The 19,798-nt window shown below is 35.6% G+C and overlaps 1 protein-coding gene across 2 annotated transcripts in view; it reads left to right on the top strand.

Moving 5' to 3' along the window:
- The window catches only part of PRKN (parkin RBR E3 ubiquitin protein ligase), a 710,558-nt gene that overhangs the window by 235,296 nt on the left and 455,464 nt on the right, over positions 1-19,798 (top strand). The gene's annotated exons all lie outside the window — the stretch shown is intronic.

The raw sequence follows: 19,798 nt of genomic DNA, 5'->3' as shown, positions 1-19,798 counted from the left end.
TGGTTTGGTACCAGCTGGGCCTAAACTGTGACACAATGTCAAGCAATCTCAAAAAGAAAAAAAAAAAAAAAGGAAAGAGGAAAGAAAAGAGAAAAAAGGTGAGTTCATAGGTTGACAGCATCTGTTTTCTGTACACTATATTAATGTTATTACCTATTTACCTGTTTAATTTCCAACTAGGTCCATTATCAACTTGTTTATTATTTTGTCTGCATCGATTAGCTGTGGTCATCATTACTTAAGTCTTTCTATTTACAGCCTTCAAATAGCAGTCATCTGGTTTGTTCCCTATAATAGCCCGGTGTTCTTTAGCTAGCCTGTTAAAATACTTGCATAGAAGTCATTGCTGACTCCTTCTTTTCATGTTCTTTTCACAGAAGAGTAAATGAGGCACTAATATACATTGACTTAGGTGCTCCATGCTGTAAATTCTAGCAAAAAGAGGGACTGATTATTTCCCATCTACTTAGGAAATGCTTTACCAAAACTTAATAAATATTAAAATCTCTTGTCCTTACAAATAACACAACTATGAGTTAGGGCAGGTAAAACTTATAACCAAAAGTTCAGTATTGTCATTGCTTAAAAGCATAAAAGTGATGAGCTGGTTCATAGTCTATGTAAGAGTCTGATATAAGACACAGGCAAAAACTTCTAGAAAGAAGATTTAGGGTTTAGGTAGTCAGAACTGTACTTAATTCAGAGAGAAGCTTGAGTGAAATGAAAAGAAATATTGATTTAACTGGAGATATTGCTGACATGGTACGAATACTTTTTGAAAAGTATTCTGTTGATCATGTGTTAAAAAATTCCTGTGCTCTGTAATTGATACTACATCTTATTGTGATTCTTTCCATCAAAAAGCCTGAAAGGTTAAAAATTTTTGTGTCTGCTCATTTAGCAGCATTTTTACATGGGGAATTAATCAGTATAAAGTTCTTTTTCCCCTTGTCATCTGTGCAAATAATTGTCAAATGAATTATTACACAAATTAATTAATAAAATGTACTTTAGGTCTGTGGTATTGTAAATCAATATTTTTGGGAGGAAAAGTCACTATTTTGTGTAATTTGCATTTTGTAATTAGGTCCTTTTTTGCCAGTTATCAAAATTTTATTCTAATAATAAATTATCAGAGTGGTTATACTGACCTTTCTTAAATTTCCTGAAATATTAATACACCGTTTAATTGTGGTTACATGGTTCTTATGGTAGTTCTTTTGACAGACATTAATTTGAATAAGATTCATATTTCTGTGCAAGAAAAAGTAATAAATTACTTAATATGCAACCAATGTATTGTTTCAGTGGACACATTGAAGTGACTGTTTAGGTTACTAAGGTAATTTGGATTTGGTGTAATGACAGTTTACCCCTGTAGTAACATTAAACTGCTTTTAATGTTAATGAGAATGTATTATGTGGCACATTTGGTTTCAGATAATGAATACACACACATTCTTCATGTAGCAACTTAAGGTCAAATATGACAATCATGGACAGCTCGAGACCAGGTTACCCCAATGTATCTTTGAAAACAGAAACAGGGATGAAGATGCTGCCAATGAAGACTGATATTTATTTCTTTTTTTATTTTGTTTATTTCTTTTCCCCAGTGTAATTTTCAGTTTAAATCTGGCTTCAGGTGTAGACTCACTAAAAGTTACCCATACTGTCTCCATTTGGACATTGAGCTCTTGACCACTACTCTTGAGTGAGACCATCCAGACAATTTGTTATCCACCAGGTGGATTTGTTATCCACCAGGTGGTCCATCCATTGAATCCATGTTTGCAATTCAGAGACCAGGATGTCATGTGGAACAGTGTTGTGCAGGACAGTGTTTTGCTATCTCCCTTTCATGGCTATTCCATACCTGCAAGCTGTTCTGCAATCCATTGGCTTTTTTTGTTCTTTTTTTACAACCTTTTCTCACTTGAACTCCTCCTGTGTACAAATACTCACACACTTCAAAATGTTTACCCATTGAGCCTGACTAGATTACAGTGCTAAAATATGCTTTTCAGAGGCAACTGCATTTTAAGTATGCTCATCTGAGGTCTGAAAATCCAGATGTGTACTTAGAGAGGATTATGACCATAACATTTACATATGGCACGGTGACAATACATTTTATTTTAAATCAGTGCTGCTAAGTCCCATGTGTTGAATAAGAACTACTTTAAAGTTTTAAATGACTTTACAAGCTCACTACTAAGTGTTGGATTACAGAAGTTCTCAAACTGTGGTCCATGTTTGAAGCTCTGAGATCCAGGAGGGTATTTGTGATTCATTGGGATAATGATCACAGTGCTCTAGCTCCACTTACTTGTTTTCAACTGCTGAAATACTGTGCATTTTTGTCAGAATATGTTAAATTATTCCTTTTGATTACCTGCTGTATCTTCTCAGATGATGCTGTATGAGTATTCTTGGAGGTTGGAGAAGGCATGTCCATAAGAGAATGCTTCCCAGTAGAGGTTATTCATAATACAGTAATGTTTCTGAAACAATACTCTATTTCTAGATTCATGGCATAAAAGTGTTTTTCTGCATACAAGTCACATCTTAGCCACTAAAGAGCTATTATACAAGATCAAACCAATTGTCTATCTAAATCTAGTTCTCTTTCTCTTTTCACAATTACCCTTTTTGGATCCAGTACTTCAAAAGAAACAAGTTTTTATTATATAGTCTTATATTTAGAAAAGGAGTGTACCTTTTTGTGAGTAATCACCTCTGTCTAATTATCCTTCATGTCTGCTATCTGGGTAAGTTGGCAAAAAAAAACAATGGCATTCTCTATTCTGACCTTCATTGAAACAGCACTTCCTAAACAGTCTCCAGTGTCAACTCGAGGGTTAATTAGAGAAGAGAGAGAGTGTGTTTAGCCCACCAGTTAACTATTGCTAGTTCTGTCAAACTTTCTTTTTCAAAGAGTTAAGCTTAAGGAAAATATTCTGGTCATTCTGCATCCAGTAGGGTTATGAAAAATTGTCATTACAAAGTCCTTGGAAGTTTGCTCTTATATATATTGTATCTTCTGTTAGGGTTATTAACCCTTGACAACTCAATGCTGCAGTACTTCCAAGTTCTATATATAAAAACTGATATCCCCTCTTCACCTTCCAGCAACAGCAAAAAGTGATTTTATAAGACATTAGCATAATGGAATCTTTTCAATAAAATGATAAATTGAACCCATTTCAGAAAACAGAACACACACTTGATAATTTATTGCAGTCAGTGCCATGCTGGAGACCTCATTCATATCATATGCTTTTAACACTGATGAGAATGGTGCCATTTTTCCCCACCTTGCATGTCTGTGAAATACATTTGAGAGGAGAAATGTTCTTTTCTAATAGAGCCAAAAGCACTTCTGGGAATGCTCAATTTTACCTGACATAATTATGTCTCATGAACGTGTCTCATGAACGTGTCCAATTACTTTATAGTTTTTAAAGGCTCTTTCATGTTAATTGAAGCTGGTAACATTTGGTAACTCCCTTGTGTCAAGGTTTGGGGTGGGAACACTGTTGTGTCCTTGAAAAGTATTTTGATTTTTTTTGTGGGTGACAGCATGGATGGACTTTCTTTTGCAAACACATCCCTCACCTCTATGCAATCAGCTGGAGGTGGCATTTGTCAGTGGAAAATGTTCTGTGCTGATTAAACAAAACTGTACATATTACGTTTTTCTGAAATAATTGTTGGCATGAATTAATTACTGATGCCACAGGGGAAAATAGGAATGTAACACTAACGAAACACCTCTTCTGTGTAAAAAAAATGACACCAGAGATGTAGTGTAATTTTTTTTTTAACAGGAAGAGTCCCATTATGAGGCATTAATGATAAGGTTTTTTTAAAGCTCATTAAAAACCAGTAGTTGCTGCTTCTGTGCAGCATCGTTCTTGCACTACAGTCTTTGCTATGAAAGTCTCCCTTACCACTCAAAATGACTTAAGACACAGAGTCTTCTCTCAAATCACATGCTCAAGATTCATTAATGTCATTGAGAGTTTTGCATCTACAGCAAAGCCATGGGGAGAACAGAAAGGCTTGTTCTGGGGAAAGTAGTTATATGAAACATATAGTTTAATAAATAGTTTAATAAATTTGGTTGATACTAGGAGAAAAATACCCATACAAAATACATCCCGCACTTTATAAAGTCAAATAGCTTCTGTGGGACTAAATCTGAACTTCTGTGAAAGGTAAAGAACATTGCATTTGGTAGGGGAAGACAGATTCTGTGATGCCTTTTTTTTTATTTGAAGAAAATAATGGTTGTGGTACTAAAATGGACACTCAATTAAAAAGATCCAATTCATAATTATAGAAATAAAGTCAGTGCAAGTTCTTGCATTGCTTTGCCAGAAAGCCTTTAGAATTTTGCCATCAGCTTCGTTTCAGTGAAAGTTTCACATTTCCACTATTACCTGGGTGACTCCCATTAAGAGATGCCAAGGCAGTGGACTTCTTGGCTATTCAGGCTTCTTTTCAGAAGCTGCCAGCTAGAATTTCATTTGTTTTGTCTTTTGTAACTCTGTTCTTTTGTTTGTTTGTTTTTTAGGTTTTGGGGGATTTTTTGGGTGGTTTGTTTGTTTAGGATTTTTTGGTTTGGTTTGGTTTTAGTGGTTTTTTTCATTTTTTTGCTTGGTTGGTTGGTGGGTTTTTGTGGGGTTTTTTTGGTAATTGTTTGTTTGTGTGTCTTTATATATTTTAGGGAATATCTAATGATAGGAACTGAGATCCTGTGTAAGATTTATGTGGATTTTGAAAAATCCTTCAGTGTTAGTTTTTTTCCTTTTGCTCTTAGGTACACAACCTTTTGCTTAAACCTTGCTCATCCTTGCACATTCTTCATAAAGCCTACATTATGCCCAGAAACTAAGATTTTTTCTAGTCGAAACAGACCATGCTGTGCCAACAACCATTGCCCGTTCAATATTTACTACAATCTTCTGGAATAATGAAATTCTGTGGGCTCTGTTGGCACAGAGCAGAAAGTTGAATTTAGAATTGCAACATTTGTGATGGAATTATCAAACTTACAGGAAAAACAAAAGGAATAAAATATCTTCGCTGATCTGACTTCTGCTTATACGACCAAATGATACAGTGACCTGTAACTGAAGCTGTCTGCAATATTTCTGAGCTGGATTATATGTGCTGTGGTGCCTTTTCTTTTGTAACTACAATGTCAGAATCATGGTTTCTGTAGTGAGGTATTCAGAGTCTGGAAGTTCCTATTTAATGGTTACCCTTAAGATTCAAAACTAGCATTTTTGAATGCTGGTCAAATGAACCTATTCACTGATACACTGAAACTGTATCTTACAATCTTATCTGCACTGTTGGCATCTGCGTGGGTATTCAGTCTCAGGTCTTCAACCCTGAGAACATGTCAGATTCTGATTTAGCAGTTATAGCCAACTGCTGCCATTACTGGTATTTGCAGATCAATGCTTTAGATTCAGTTTTGACTGTCAATCTACCTATAATGATTCTCATTTCTGGAATATGGTATCTGTAACTAAACTTCCACTTTAAATGCAAGCCCATCTGGAGTGTGTATATGTCTTTATATATTTATGTATATGTATACACACACATATATATACATATTTTTATATATGTTCATATATTTTAACTACCCTCTCACTCAGCAAAACAAAGATTAAAGGTGGCAGCTGCATCCTGGTGCAGAGTGTCTTATGCCAATGTTTGCTGAGCACCACCACCCTCTTCCAAAGCTTCCATGATGCCTTACTGGTGCAACTGTGTTCCATGACTCTTCACATTTACCAGTCAAAAGACAGGGAAAGAGAAAAAGAAGGAAACATGGATATAGGGAGGAGGACTTGAGGTGCAGGGGAAGGGGATAACATGCTCCAGGCATAGCAAGTATACATGTACACTGTACATATTCATCAATGTTTAGTTTAGGATATCAAGGTCCTGGAGCGGGTCCAAAATAGGGCAACCAGGCTGGTGAAGGGACTCAAGCACAGACCCTATGAGGAGAGGCTGAGGGAGCTGGGGGTGTTCAACGTAAAGAAGAGGAGGCTCAGAGGAGACCTCATCACTCTCTACAACTCCCTGAAAGGAGGGTGTAGCCAGGTGGGGGTTGGTCTCTTTTGCCAGACGACTTTCAACAAGACAAGAGGGCATGGTCTTAAGTTGTGTCAGGGGAAGTTAAGTTAGATATTAGAAAGAATTTCTTTATGGAGAGGGTGATCAGACATTGGAATGGGCTGCCCAGGGAAGTATTGGATTCTCCATCCCTGGAGATATTTAAAAAGAGACTGGATGTGGCACTCAGTGCCATGGTCTGGTAACTGCAGTGGTAGTGGATCAAGGGTTGGACTTGATGATCTCTGAGGTCCCTTCCAACCCAGCCAATTCTATGATTCTATGATTCATTCAACACAGCACAGTTTACCAAAGATTTCATGCTAAACCGTGCTTAACATACTGGAAACCTCTTGGTTTCTAGTGCTGGCTGACATTATTTTAATGCATATGTGCTATGAAGATGATTTAACCAAAGTTCTAACAGAGATCGAAAGTTCACTTGAGCAACCACAGTACCTACAGCCCTGATTCCTCCTTTTGTTCATCACGATTTTCTCCTTAGCTTTGTCACACAATAAATACTCAGTATCATTACTGGAAGAAAACTTCAGCTAGCAACAATCACTTTAGGCTTAAAGCTGTACCACTTGGCAAGTGAGATTTTATCTACTGCAGCTCTCCTCAGCCTCCACGAATTATTTTGAAGTGGATGAATCAGATACTGATAGAGTTTTAAATAAAGCCTGAACTGAACTGCAGACATGGCCAGATGAAGATCCTGATTAACATTATCAGGTACTTTACCTGAACAGATTGTCTTGAAAAGAATGTTGTGCTTCTGTTAAAATTGAACAAAGTAGCAAAATCTCTATGTATTCAGCTGTGGAACATCAAGATCCAAATTCAAGATCTGATGCAGATTAATAATAGGAGATATTGTACTTTTATATCTCGTTACCTAATCTGTGTTGAATAGCTCTAAGACTTATTCTCCTGGTATCTAAATCACATAACATTGTCCACTGATTTCACCTAAATTAGAGATAGTAATGTAACCTTGAAACAGAAATTTTGCTGATTTCCATTTACAGATGTATCTGTTTTATATGAAACTCCTACTCTAAGTACCACCTTAAGACTTGCAATTGAGAGTTTGTCTTTGCATTCAAGAATTCCAAATATGTATAATACACTTTTTTATCCATCTCTATTCTCTGCAAATAATAGGGTTTGTCAAGTTCAGATTATTGCTAAAAGTAGAGGTTGGGAGTTTGTATTATTTTAAGAATTTCGTATCTCAGAGATCTTTCTATTCTCTGTCACTACCAATTTTTAGAGCTAGCAAAAGTGTTCAACAGATGCTGACTTTTTTAAGTGGATGAGTATTCGTGAGAAGTACCTTAGACTGACGTTCCTTTATATTATGTCTACTATAATATGTGTTGAAGTAACATTAATTTTCAGGGGGGACGCTCCCAAATAGAGTTCTTTAAGTATGCTGAAATGTTCTGTGTCTTGATGCTATGCATAATGTCACTTTATTTCCTTTGTAGTGAAAAATTGATATCTATTTTGTAAAAGTTAAGATGATTGTGTTGGAACTTGAAGCTCCTTGGCAGTGTAGCAATCCATGTAGTTTGGATTGCTGTAAATAGGTTGTACCACCATTCTTACTAAATAAATATATAAACAGTTATGAATGAGATGGGTGATTAAGATGAAGAATTTCATGCTCAAAGAGCTAAAGCTTTCTGATTTAATGTTTAGCTCATTAGAGGCAAATAACTTTGTAACATATTCTTTATCATGATTTCTCTGGTCAAACCCTCACGTATTCTCATCTGGTATACAACAGTTCTTCTGAAATGACATACATTTTTATTAGACTTTTTAATAATCTCATTGTGGTAAAGTTTTTGAAAACTGCCAATACTTCTCTTCTATGTTCTTCTGCTCCAGTCTTTATCTTTTCAAATCTGATCAATGGTATAATAAAGCAATGGAAAGTATGTGTCCTGTCAGGAAGAATAATCTTTTCCCTCATCATTCTTCCTTTTTTTTGTGTGCCTTTTTTCAGGGCTAAAAGGTAGGTGATTTCTTTGTCGTTCATTTCCTCTTCTATTTTTATACCTCTTTGATCGAGTGTCTGACTCTCCAGCACTCCTTACCTTCTCTGCTTATGTAAAGTAACTTTTTGATAGAATGCCTGCTACTCTGTCTTTCTGTTCAAAATCAGCAAATCACAATTGCTGCTGTCTGATTTTTTTCTTTTTTTTTGGTGCTAGGGAAACTTCCTATGTTTATTGTATTCTGCTACTTTCAGTGTCCTGAAGCGTTTCCTAGGTCCATACAGTATCTCTTTACATGTGTGTTCAAACTTTTAATTTTTTTCAGTTAATATAGTTATTTTAAAAATATGTTAATTGATATTTTTCATCTGTCCAATGTTATTTCCCACCTAGAATTCAGTTTTGTGTCTTCCTCTTCCCTTTCTTTTCCCTGCTTCTTTCTTTTCCTTACTGTCATTCTTTTCATTTCAAAAACAAATTAAGAAAATGAGTCAAAACTGAATATTCCATTGAATGAATTTATTGCACATCTGGAAAGGAATCTAAGATAACAATAAATTTAATGTAGCTAGGGAATATTGATGTCTAACTGTAATAGACCTCATCTGCCAACAGTCTGCATCAGCTGACTCCTAGGTAGAGCACCATTAACTTTTTCTTACTTGTGTGGAATCTCTTGTGCAACTGTGGATGAGACGAGGATCTCTCAAGACTTCTCAGAGGTGGCACCTATTCCATAGACCAGTGGAATCATCATTTTGTATGAACATAGAAAACTTAAACAGTGTTAGTTCCTATCTTTTCTTACTATTGCTGAATCAGATTATATTTTGAAGTAATGCTTTTGAACCTGAGAAGGTGGAAGTGGGGTACTAAGCTGTTGCAAAATCACTTATTTTATGTATGCTCAGCCATCAAAATTGGCTATTACTACCAAGTAATTTTGTATTTGTTTCTTTACATCAGGTGGAATCTCTTTGAAAATGTCTCTTTATATAAAAAATAGTCTTCAAAGTAGTAGTATTTCTTTAGAAAAGTAATCTTCAGAAAAGTAAAACAGATATCTCTGGAAAGATCTAAATATGCTCAGTGTGCGAGAACCAATAAGAAGAATTAAATCATAAGCAAAAGAAGAGGAAATGAAGAACACTTTTTAAACAACATTGACATACAAGTTGTGGTAATCTTATAAGCAAACTTAATACTTTATATTAATGTGGGAGAAACGTTCTTCAGAAAATTAAGGTGCAGTGCAAAATGCAGTCAGATTTTAAAGTTTAAGATGACAGCTTGAAATTAAAAGTAGGCAAGGGAGTCTGAAGGGAATTCATACAGATTTATAATCCAGCAGTTTAAACTCACAGGAGTTGTACAAAGGCCTATTGCCAGTCATTTAATCGCTGAAGCATCTGCTACAACAGAGCTGAGTATCTTCATTATTTTTCATTTCTTGTGGATAAAACAAAGACTATAAATATCTGTACTTTAAAAGGAAAAATAGAGAGTCATTTGGTACAAAAGACTTGTGGGTCAGGATCATTTGATGGGTAGTAACACAGAATGGCTTCTGCAGAGGCTACATGGTCTGGATTGCACAGCAGGAGGACAGTCCCCTGTCCTTCCCTTAGAAGCCTGGAGGTCAAAACAAGTCAGAGAGCTGTAGCTGCAATTCCAGTCTACAGTCCTTCTGAAGGGACACAGCAGCATGGTGAAAGGTAGTAACAGATTACTTCCATTTCTGTCTCACGGTGGCTACACCAGCTTAGAATGAAGATTCAAGGTTTGGTTCAAGGGTTGGACTCGATGATCTCTGAGGTCCCTTCCAACCCTGCCAATTCTATGATTCTATGATTAGTTTAGCACAGTATCTTATTGGCAGTCCATAGCTTCTGCCAGTAGCTTAGATAATTCAGTCTGGTATTTATATTTTCTAGGATGCTGTCACACCCTTGGTCTCTTTCTCTATGCCTCTTATGATGGAGTAGACCTCTATGATATTCTCATTTAACTGTCGATTTTTGGAGCCAAAAAGTTGTAGTGTATTTAAGTGATTGTGGCATGGATGCTTTTGATAATACATTCCATTTTTTGGTATGTTTTCAGTTCTACCATATCCTGCTCTGAGATGGAAAGGGTAGAGCTGCATATGCTGTTGAAAATGGAGCACACCACAGATTTTTACAGTACTTGTACAGCACTGTTTTCTGTTTGTTTTGTTTAGTTTTCTCTATTCCTCTCTTAATAATTCCTAGCATTCAATTTACTTGTGTGATTGCTACTGAGCGTTGAGCTGACATTTTCATAGAACTATCTATTATAACCCCAAGATCTTGTTTCTGTGTGGAAATAACTAGTCAAGACCATCACTGTTTCCATAAAATTATTTTTCCTGTGTACATTACCTTACATTTATCTACAATGAATATCATTTTTCATTTTATTATTAGTCAATCAGAATCCTGCATTCCTCAGTGGCTTTTTTTTTTTTCAGTTGGCCTTCATTTTTAGTACCCTGAATAAAATCATATCACCAGCAAACTTTGTCATTTCACTGTTCATTTCTCTTTTCCTGATGTCCTAGAACAATTTCCTTTTCAGACTGCACTGAGAAAAAATAATTTATTCCTGATCTTCGTTTCCTGTGTTTTAAACAGTTTTTGGCAATAAGGAAACTAGCCTTTTTATTCAATAACTGTGCAATTTCTTATCAAAAACTGCTGAGGAAACCTTTTTAATATTTTAATACTTTGAATAGCTTCATTATCTTCCATAAACTTTGCTATGTCAATATTTATTCCTTGGGTGCTCTGTAAGATAAACTTCTCTGGAATGTTTTGTAGTAAGGTAACAAACACTATAACAAAAGGAAGAGTAATACTGTCCTTGCTGCTTGTTAGCAGCTTTACATAGCTACTGGTAATTGCTATTGATATATTATGTTAGACATATCTGGACAGACTTAGTTGAGTAGAACTGGGAATTTTTTGGACATTGGAAGTAGTGAGAAGCAGCTCAGTAAGAGTAGCTATTATTTTGACAGAAAGTATGCTGTTGTTTGAATTTTCAGTCAAAAATTATGTCTAATTAAATGCCGTGATTGCAAGCAAGTGTTGGAATAAAATTTCAAACTAACTGAGAAAGCAACATTTGTATTTTTAAAACTGTGTTGTCAAAAAGGTGGTTGCTTAAATTGTACATGATCTCCTATGCAGATGCACCTTTGTGAAATGTCACATATTTGAGACTATAAATAAGCTGATACAATCTAATCTTCAATTTGCAAATGCAGGAATCCATTTAAGTGGATTTAAGTATTTTAATTAATTTCAAAAGTTCTGTGGTGCATTCTCAAATAAGCTGATGATTAAATGATCTTTTACCTGTTGTGTCCATATTTTGCTTCTTGTTAGACAGGACAGGTATTTTCTGGGATAGCACATCATTGGTGTGGAGGCACCAACAGGTTCTGCAATGTCTTTTTCAGCCTCCATTCCTTCTTGGCTGTTTAACTGGTTATGTCAAGGGCCAGTTGGGAAACCAGGCAGTTGTGTAACCTTGGATCAGACTGCTGTGGAAAGAGCTGTGTGAGAAAGCTGCAGGAAGCATTCTCAGAGGTTACCACCTCACCCATCCTGAGTGGGCCCATGGGCCTGGAAGCTGCATTGAAGCTCAGCTCCTTACCTTTGTTCCATCCCCTGTGTTGCATTTTTAGTTATTCTGTGTCTGGATGTACATCTTCTTGATTTGCTGACTTAATTTTCTGTCCTGGTCTGGGAGAAGCCTTATCCTAATGGATTTATTTGGTGACAATTTGTTTGGTCTGTACATGGCCATCGCTGTACCTGCCCAGCTCACCATGCTCAGATACAGTGGTCTGAGCCCCTCTTGGCCAGACCCTTGCTGATGCTGGCAATGCCACCACCACTTTTGGCTCATGGTTCCCTCTCCTTCTCCTGGGTGTTCAAGATTTCTGGGTGCTGAGCTATTCACTCATAGCTATTTCCCTTAGCATGCTGCTGCCTGTACAGAAATCATAAAACTAGCAGGCATGTTCTCAAATTCCATTTGGATAAAAGGAGGAAGCCAGGGCTGTGCTGGACCTGATCAGTTCAACTGGCTTTTAATTTGTAAACAAATACAAATTCAACTACAGTTCCAGACAGTTATCATCACTGCAGGTCATGCTCAGTCCCTCCAGTGAGGTAAATAGCAGATCAAGGTGGTGGTTTGAAGGGGACATTATGGTTGGTGTGTTTTCCTCAGGCACAAAGACTATGTTTTTGGAGAGACTTGTTTTTTACCCTTAATCGTTATTGATGTACAAGGTACCACTGCATGTGTCCCACGTATCATTTGCCAGTCTTTCAGTAGTCTCAGGAATTTGTCTGTTTTTCCTTTTTCGTTGTGTTTTGCTGTCTGGCAGACTCATCAAAATTCTCTTTTTTTGCTGGCTTCACTCCTTGTGGTTAATATGAATTACAGGCATTAGCTGGGTCACAGGATAATGAAGAATTTGTATGAAATATAAAAAAAATGTCCAGGTAAATGATGCTGGGGCTCAGAAAGGGGAAATGGAAGATTGATTCGTGATCAAGATGGAAAAATAAAGTGTAATGTACCTTTTTTCTACCCCACTCCAAATTCCAGAAATTTCAAATAGATCAAATACAATTTTGGGGAAGTATTTTTATAATTAATAGAAGCATCCAGGGTTTTTTTTTTACAGCAAAATTAGTCACTGAGAAGGAAGGTGTTAAAAGAATAAAATCCCCCTCCTCCCCTTATCTTTGTCAAGTATTTACTGTATTCCATCTCTTATACAGGAATTGTGCCCTTTTCAGCTCATCAAAATCTTAATATCCTCACTTACTTTCATATGTTAGTGACAGGTCCATTTCTTTTTTTCTAAATAGCTCTATTTTCCATATACTGTAATTACCTGGTATCCACAGACATCCTGCAAATTCTATTTGAGTCTCAAGGAAAGGAATTGCTAGGGTTTTTTTTTAATGTTTAGTCTATTTAATATTGTTATTATATAATAAATAACACAGCTGCTTGTTGTGATTTCTTGTGTACATCACCAAGAGGGATTCACCTCACCTCATTTTAGATATTTACAATGTAAATATCTCTACCAGACCTTGTAGTCCTAAATCCCCCAGAACAGAAAAAACAGACCCTTTTAGGCACAATTTATCTGACATATCTTTTTCTATCCTTTTCAGGATGAATTGAATCAAACCATAAAATGTGTATTTTTCTCACTTAGAATATAGCATAATCGGTTTAGATTAATCTAGCTGTCAAATAAATGCCATTCTCATGGTCTAATTTAAATAAGCATCGTAAAGAATAATTATCATCAACAGGTAGAAATGTTCTATAAATGTGTGCACCTGCATATTGGGAAGAAACCTGTGGGCTTTGTCTTATGTTTGCAGGTAAGGATGGGCATTTAAAAAAGAAGAGATTAGAGGTAGCAGATATCAGTTGCATTTTTGGAAAGTAAATGGTATCTTTTAAGTCATCCCAATTTTTTTTTTTGGTGAAGAAGTGCATCCTCAACACTTTGTTTAAATTTAGCCTTATGTGGAGATTTTCACTACTCTGAGACTACTTGGTTTATACTGCAGATGTTTTTCCTCCGACTGTGTTGAATCAATCAAAGTCCTTAAAGTGAAGACAGGTGCAGAGAAACTTTTATTTTTTTAACTTCTAGCAAGATATTTCTCATGATATTGCTGTAGAGTGCTAAAATGGTCTTGAGAGGTCTGACATTCAGTCTATATTTTATAAATCACAACTAGCCTAAATCTAAATATAATGAAATCTGAAACAATGTTAGCTTTATGTAATTTTCAGTCTGTTGAAAGACTTCCTGTAGCTGTATCCTCTTTTAAATAGCTGAGTTGAAGGACTCAGTAATCATTATCATCTATATGAAAACACTGTTTAAATGAAAACAGTAGGTTAGCTCCTATTATCTTTATCCAGCTTTCATTCAGAGAACGCTGCTTTCTCTTTTTATATAAACTAAAGGGAGGGAACAGTTTAAATAGTTTTTCTTAGGAGATGTTTTTTTAGGAAATTGGCTTTGAAGAGGTAGAAAGAGTTTGTCTCATTAGGATGAGAAGGCAGGTCTTGACATAGATCATAAATGAGCAGCCATTTGCATTGTTATCTTCATAAATTTTTTTGGCTGGTAAGCCAACATAATTAAATGAACTCAATAGATAAACCTGCTAAGTATGTAAAAAAACCCTAGACTGTAATGAATGACTTTATCTGATGGTATTTGATAGTGAAAATTGCAAAATAGGGACTGATTTTTGAATTCTTAGTTATACACCAGCAAAGTATGTGCCTCATACATTTACAGAATACATATATATATATATATATAATATAAATTGAATAAGTGTATGTAATTCACATTTGTGTCATTATGTATATATTTATATATGTTAGTCATACATAACAGCCTTGTCCCTGTTAAATGTAAGTTGTTTGAAAATGGTTGGAGAAGTTGAAGGTGTAAAATGATCAATAATTTCCTTTTTCAAGTGAAACAATACTTGTTTTTTGTTTTGTGTTTTTTTTTTCTTTTAGATCTACTTTGTAACTAAGAAATTCTATCTCAGCCTTCTTATATTCAGATTTGGGTAACTTATTGTATACTTTTCTAAAACCAAATGAGTAAAAAGTTGATCAGATCATCCACAACCTGCAGTGTGACTTATTCAGGTGTTCCTTATTTCTTTTCTATGGGCAACTTGAAGATACAAATCAACAAATAGCTAATATAGAAAATAAACTAGAGAAAAAAGCAGAATCTAAATTAATAGTAAAAACATTGAGAATGATTTTAGTAAAGACCAGTGAGAATACATGAAGCCTGCTATTTGTGTAGCTTGGATAATTCAACATACAGCATCAGACCAAATAACACCCTTATCTTTTCCTTTGGGATTATATAACTACCCCTGTTGATACTTCTCCCCTTGAATCCTTGGCCTTGTGACTCCAACACCACAACCCTTTCTCTGTGCAGTTTTACTTTTATCCTTTTACAAACTCTTTCACAGCCCTTTCTCATGACTTGTTAATTTCCTGAGAAGTCTGAGCCAAGGTTGTGTTGGTGGGCCCTACATCTGAGGCACTCTTGAACACAGATAACTGAGCCTGAGATGGAGATGTCAGGGAAAAGTGCTTTCAGAGGAATTTGTGGAGAGGGGGCTTCAATACTTAGGTTATTTCTGTATCTCCTGACACTTCATTTTGCTTCAACACTTTTGATCTTGGTATTTCTCTCATCTCCTTACCCTAGTACTGCCCTCAGACAAACTTACAGTATTTCCAAATGGGATGCCATAAAGTTTGTCCAAAAACTGCAAGTTTCACTTGAGTGAGACATTAGTAGAAAAAGTGACAATCAGCATCACAGCACCATGTTAGTTACGTACATTATGATTCTGACTCCAAATTATTTCTCCTATATTTAGAGAGAGATAATTGCACATCTTCAGAAATGCATTCAGTAAAAAATATATTAAAGAAGAATTATTGTGGATGTTTTTCTTAACCTGTCATCTATTCCTAAATGACAGAGGTGTTGTCCCTTAGCACTAAAGGATATTAAACTTAAATAATTGACTCTTAAACCCACTTCTGATGACTTAATTAGAGCAATTCAGTATACACAGGGCTTAAACTCAGGCATTTTTTAGATATTATTTCTGGATATTAGAAAGGAGATGTGAGTAATTTAGGTTAGTATGTTACTTTGCCTCTTTTATCATGTTACTTGATGGTTAATCTAGAAAGATAATAAAAATGAAGTGATTTATTTCTAACATTGCAGCATGACCTGAGGCTATAACTTATCTCATTACCTGAGCTATCCTAGTAGGTTAGCCTGTGCATGCTTGTTCTTGGAGTTCTGGAAGTTCCTGTAACCTTCACTAGCTGTTCTTGATTAAGTATTTTCTTGTTTTATATTTCAGTGCAATTTTTGTTAGGAAATTTTGTTGGGAAAGTATCGTTATTAGATATTGCTTTTAGTTTAGAAACAGAAACAGAAGAAGAAAACACTTCAAACAGCTCAGACTTTTTTTCTGCTGGCTCCCACATGGATAATTCAAAATTTACTACTTTATGAGAAATTAGTATAATTTGTATGCTTTCTAAATAAATGTCCTCATTGAGTGGAAACTCAGAACTGTTGAAATAATTTCTAGAACTCACAAAAAAATAAATCATATATAGGAAAAATGGAGGGGTCATCTGATGACATGTTTTAAACGAACTAGAAAATCTAGAAATTTTAAATATAAAGGTCTAGGTTAAGTTCCTAAAAAATATTGGCGAAAAATTCAAACACATGCAATTATCTGAAATAATGTGAGACCAAGAGCATAGGCAAATTTGTGTAAAAGTAGATCATGTTGAACTGTGGAGAACAGTAACTAGTAGATATCACATATTCACCTTTATAAGGTTTTTGACATTTTAGCATTATACTGTCATTACCAAACTGGGGATCCAGATATAAATAAAAACCCAGTAGGACTGCTGTGAACTTGTCTACTTATCTGTAGCTTGAGACTAGTTATTAGTAGTACATCATCGAAAGGGAGGTTACAAATGACAGATCCTTGTTGCACCATCTTGAAGAGTAATGTGGTGGTAGAGACTCAGAGTAAATGACTTCTCAGCAGACATACTGATGTGCCAGCCTGTGTGGGAAAGCTGGAAAAGAGTGTCTAAACCAACAGATGAATTATTGGTGGTCAAAAAAGACTATTATGTGACCCTTGCACTATAAGTTGATATTTGGAATAGGACCCCAAAAATTGAGGTTGCTGTGACTTTACCCTCTCAGAAAAGAGTAAGTGCAGATACAGCACATTTAGTTTTCCTTCAGCTTTACTCCTCACACCAATGTATGCAACTGCAAAGAAGACTAGTAATAATTTATGGTGCTAATGCTCATGTTCAGTATTGGAATCCTTTTATAAAGGGACTTTTTTTCTTTTTTTAACTTGCAATTTTCTGTGTATGCATATTCTTGCTTAGTGCCAGCATTACAAATTATTAATGAAAAGCTTTATGAAAACTTACAGACTGTGACTGAATGAGGAAAGACGAGGTTCTATGTTTGGTGCTGTAGCAATTTTAGTGATTACTGGCACAGTGCCATAATTAAAATTCTTATTAATATTGCTACATCAGAGCTGGTACATTGAGCAGATTTCTGTATTCCTGTTCCTTTCAGTTTCCCCCCAAAAAAGGGATTTAAGGGGATGGAGTCTCAACCAAGGACTATGCTAAAATACACAGTGATGTTAACAAGTCAGTAAAGAGTTTTATGCTGGCCACCAGTATTTTACTGTGTGCTCACATTTAGCACTTGGTTTTTAATTCAGTCTTTGCTACTCCTGATGCTGCTGCTCAGGAACTATACCTAATGTTGTAAATTCACTTTGTGAGATCACCCCATCTTCATAAAATGGTAAACTGATTGCTGAAAATCTCCATTTACACTTTCCTCCTAAAATCAGAACATTCCTCTTACCATGTTGTGCCTCTCCATCAGCTTTTCTGTACCAGCCATTCAGAAGTTATTCTCCGTCCCTGGTTAGATCTGTGCTGCTTAACTGCTCCAAATCATTAAACTACAAATTTGTTTCTTGTGTTTCAAATTTGTGTATAGGGAATGCATTTGGGGGTGCTTTTTATATTAATGAAAAAGGAAAAAAAGATGGGAAGTGCCAGGAAAAATGACTACTGAACTAAGACAGTATATTTTCACATGGAGTAAATATCGAGCTAATGCATAAGATTTATCCTCTATAGTAAATCAGCCATATGTCTCATTTTAGGTCTTTCCTATGACTGCTGTTTTTTACTGCAATCTTCAGTCATGCTGATTTATGCCATACTATCCTGTGAATATTTTACAGAATATTATCAATAATGTAATTTTATCTTTGGGTCCAGATAGAATAAGCTTTAAACACAAAGCAGGCAGAAAGCATGATTCCTGCCTGAAGTAGTTTTGTGCTTGAAGGAACTTAGTATAAAATTTGAAACAGAGGCACAAGACATCAAGGAGTGGAGACCTGGATCAGGGAAGGCATCAGCCTAATTAACAAAATATTTTATTCTGTAAGGTCTCATGTACTCTGTAAGATGGATCTGCTTGACGAAGGGTTTCCTTAAAGTCACGGCAGAAATCCTTCCTGAGACTATGACCGAGTTAGGACAGTGACTAGTGGCATCACAGATCTACCCAGGATAAATGCTTTTCCATGTGAATAGAAGAAGCAGTCTCATTAGTCTCATTAGAGTACCTATATAAGAAATTAGAGCTATATGGGAGAGAACTGGGGATACCAAAATAGGTAAAGGGTTCTGATCTCACTTCTTGCCCTTCAGTCAATAGCACTGTTGCTTCCTTAAGTCACGTAGTCTTTCCTTTGGACTGTGCTAAAGGTACTGCCCTTTTGTCTTATTGATTGACTTACTGATCCTGCATAGAGGAACTGCTTAAAGTTAAATTCAATCATTTGCAAGGGTATAACTCCTCATCTGCAGTACTGTGCTTTAGATTTTTGTTGGAGATTCAAGCTTGACTCAGACCAGATGTACTCTCAGTCCTAATGTTAGGAACCTTAGGTAAAATACGAGTAACAAGAGACCTGAATGTCTAAAATTTTGTCCTACATACTTTGCATTCACCTTTCAACATCATGCTGTATATCAAAGTGTTCCACGTAAGCCTTTTTTTCTTCAGTGGAATTACTTCAATGTCAGAACTGTATTTTAGACTGATTTGAGAAGTGTGCTCTCAACCTTTTGAGTTGCATTTTTTTAAATGAAAAATTTGGATGCATGCGATTGTATGGATTTATATTGATTTTCCATAAAAACTGAATTCAATTTGAATTCTTTTATATGTGATTGTATGGATTTATATTAATTTTCCATAGAAACTGAATTCAGTTTCAATTCTGTTGTATTTTATTTCCTGCTGTGGGGATCAGTATTCTACAGGGAAGCACAGTGAAAATACAACACAAAACAGTGGACTAAAATTTCTATTGGATACACCACTGGTGTACTCTTACGTAGCTCATGTTTCTATCTGAAAACTTGCAAAAATGCTACAAATTGTTTTCTTTCAGCAGTGTCCATCTTCTTTGAAGACATCTGTACGCTTCTTCTGAGAAGAAAAATTGAGTTCTCTCAGGCTGAATTTTGGAAACTGGTTGCACACTTATATTAGGACAGCTATGAATAGGTGTACCATGAAACTCATGGGAATTGGCAGGGTCTGACCCTTATCATGTGAACAATACGTACAAATAAAGCAAGTCAAATGTGTTTAAAATATTCCAGATTATGTTTACTGCAGTTAGATGTTAGGATTCAAATATACATAAAAAGGACATCGCTCTTGAATGTAGGGAGAATTAGAATTGGGATGAAAACTGAAAAAAATTGATCTCTAAGGTACTGCTATTGATTTGGAAGTTCACTACTGTTAATGGGTCATGTGTCCACAACCATGCCTCTTGATGTTGGGAAAAATCTGTCACTTTAAAAAACTTCACTCTGGTCTCAATTTGATGATATCTAGT

The sequence above is a fragment of the Calypte anna genome, chromosome 3 (genome assembly GCF_003957555.1).
Source record: "Calypte anna isolate BGI_N300 chromosome 3, bCalAnn1_v1.p, whole genome shotgun sequence".
In the NCBI taxonomy this organism is placed as follows: domain Eukaryota; kingdom Metazoa; phylum Chordata; class Aves; order Apodiformes; family Trochilidae; genus Calypte; species Calypte anna.
Note: the sequence above shows the minus strand (reverse complement) of the source record. Positions and strands in the feature narration are given on the sequence as shown.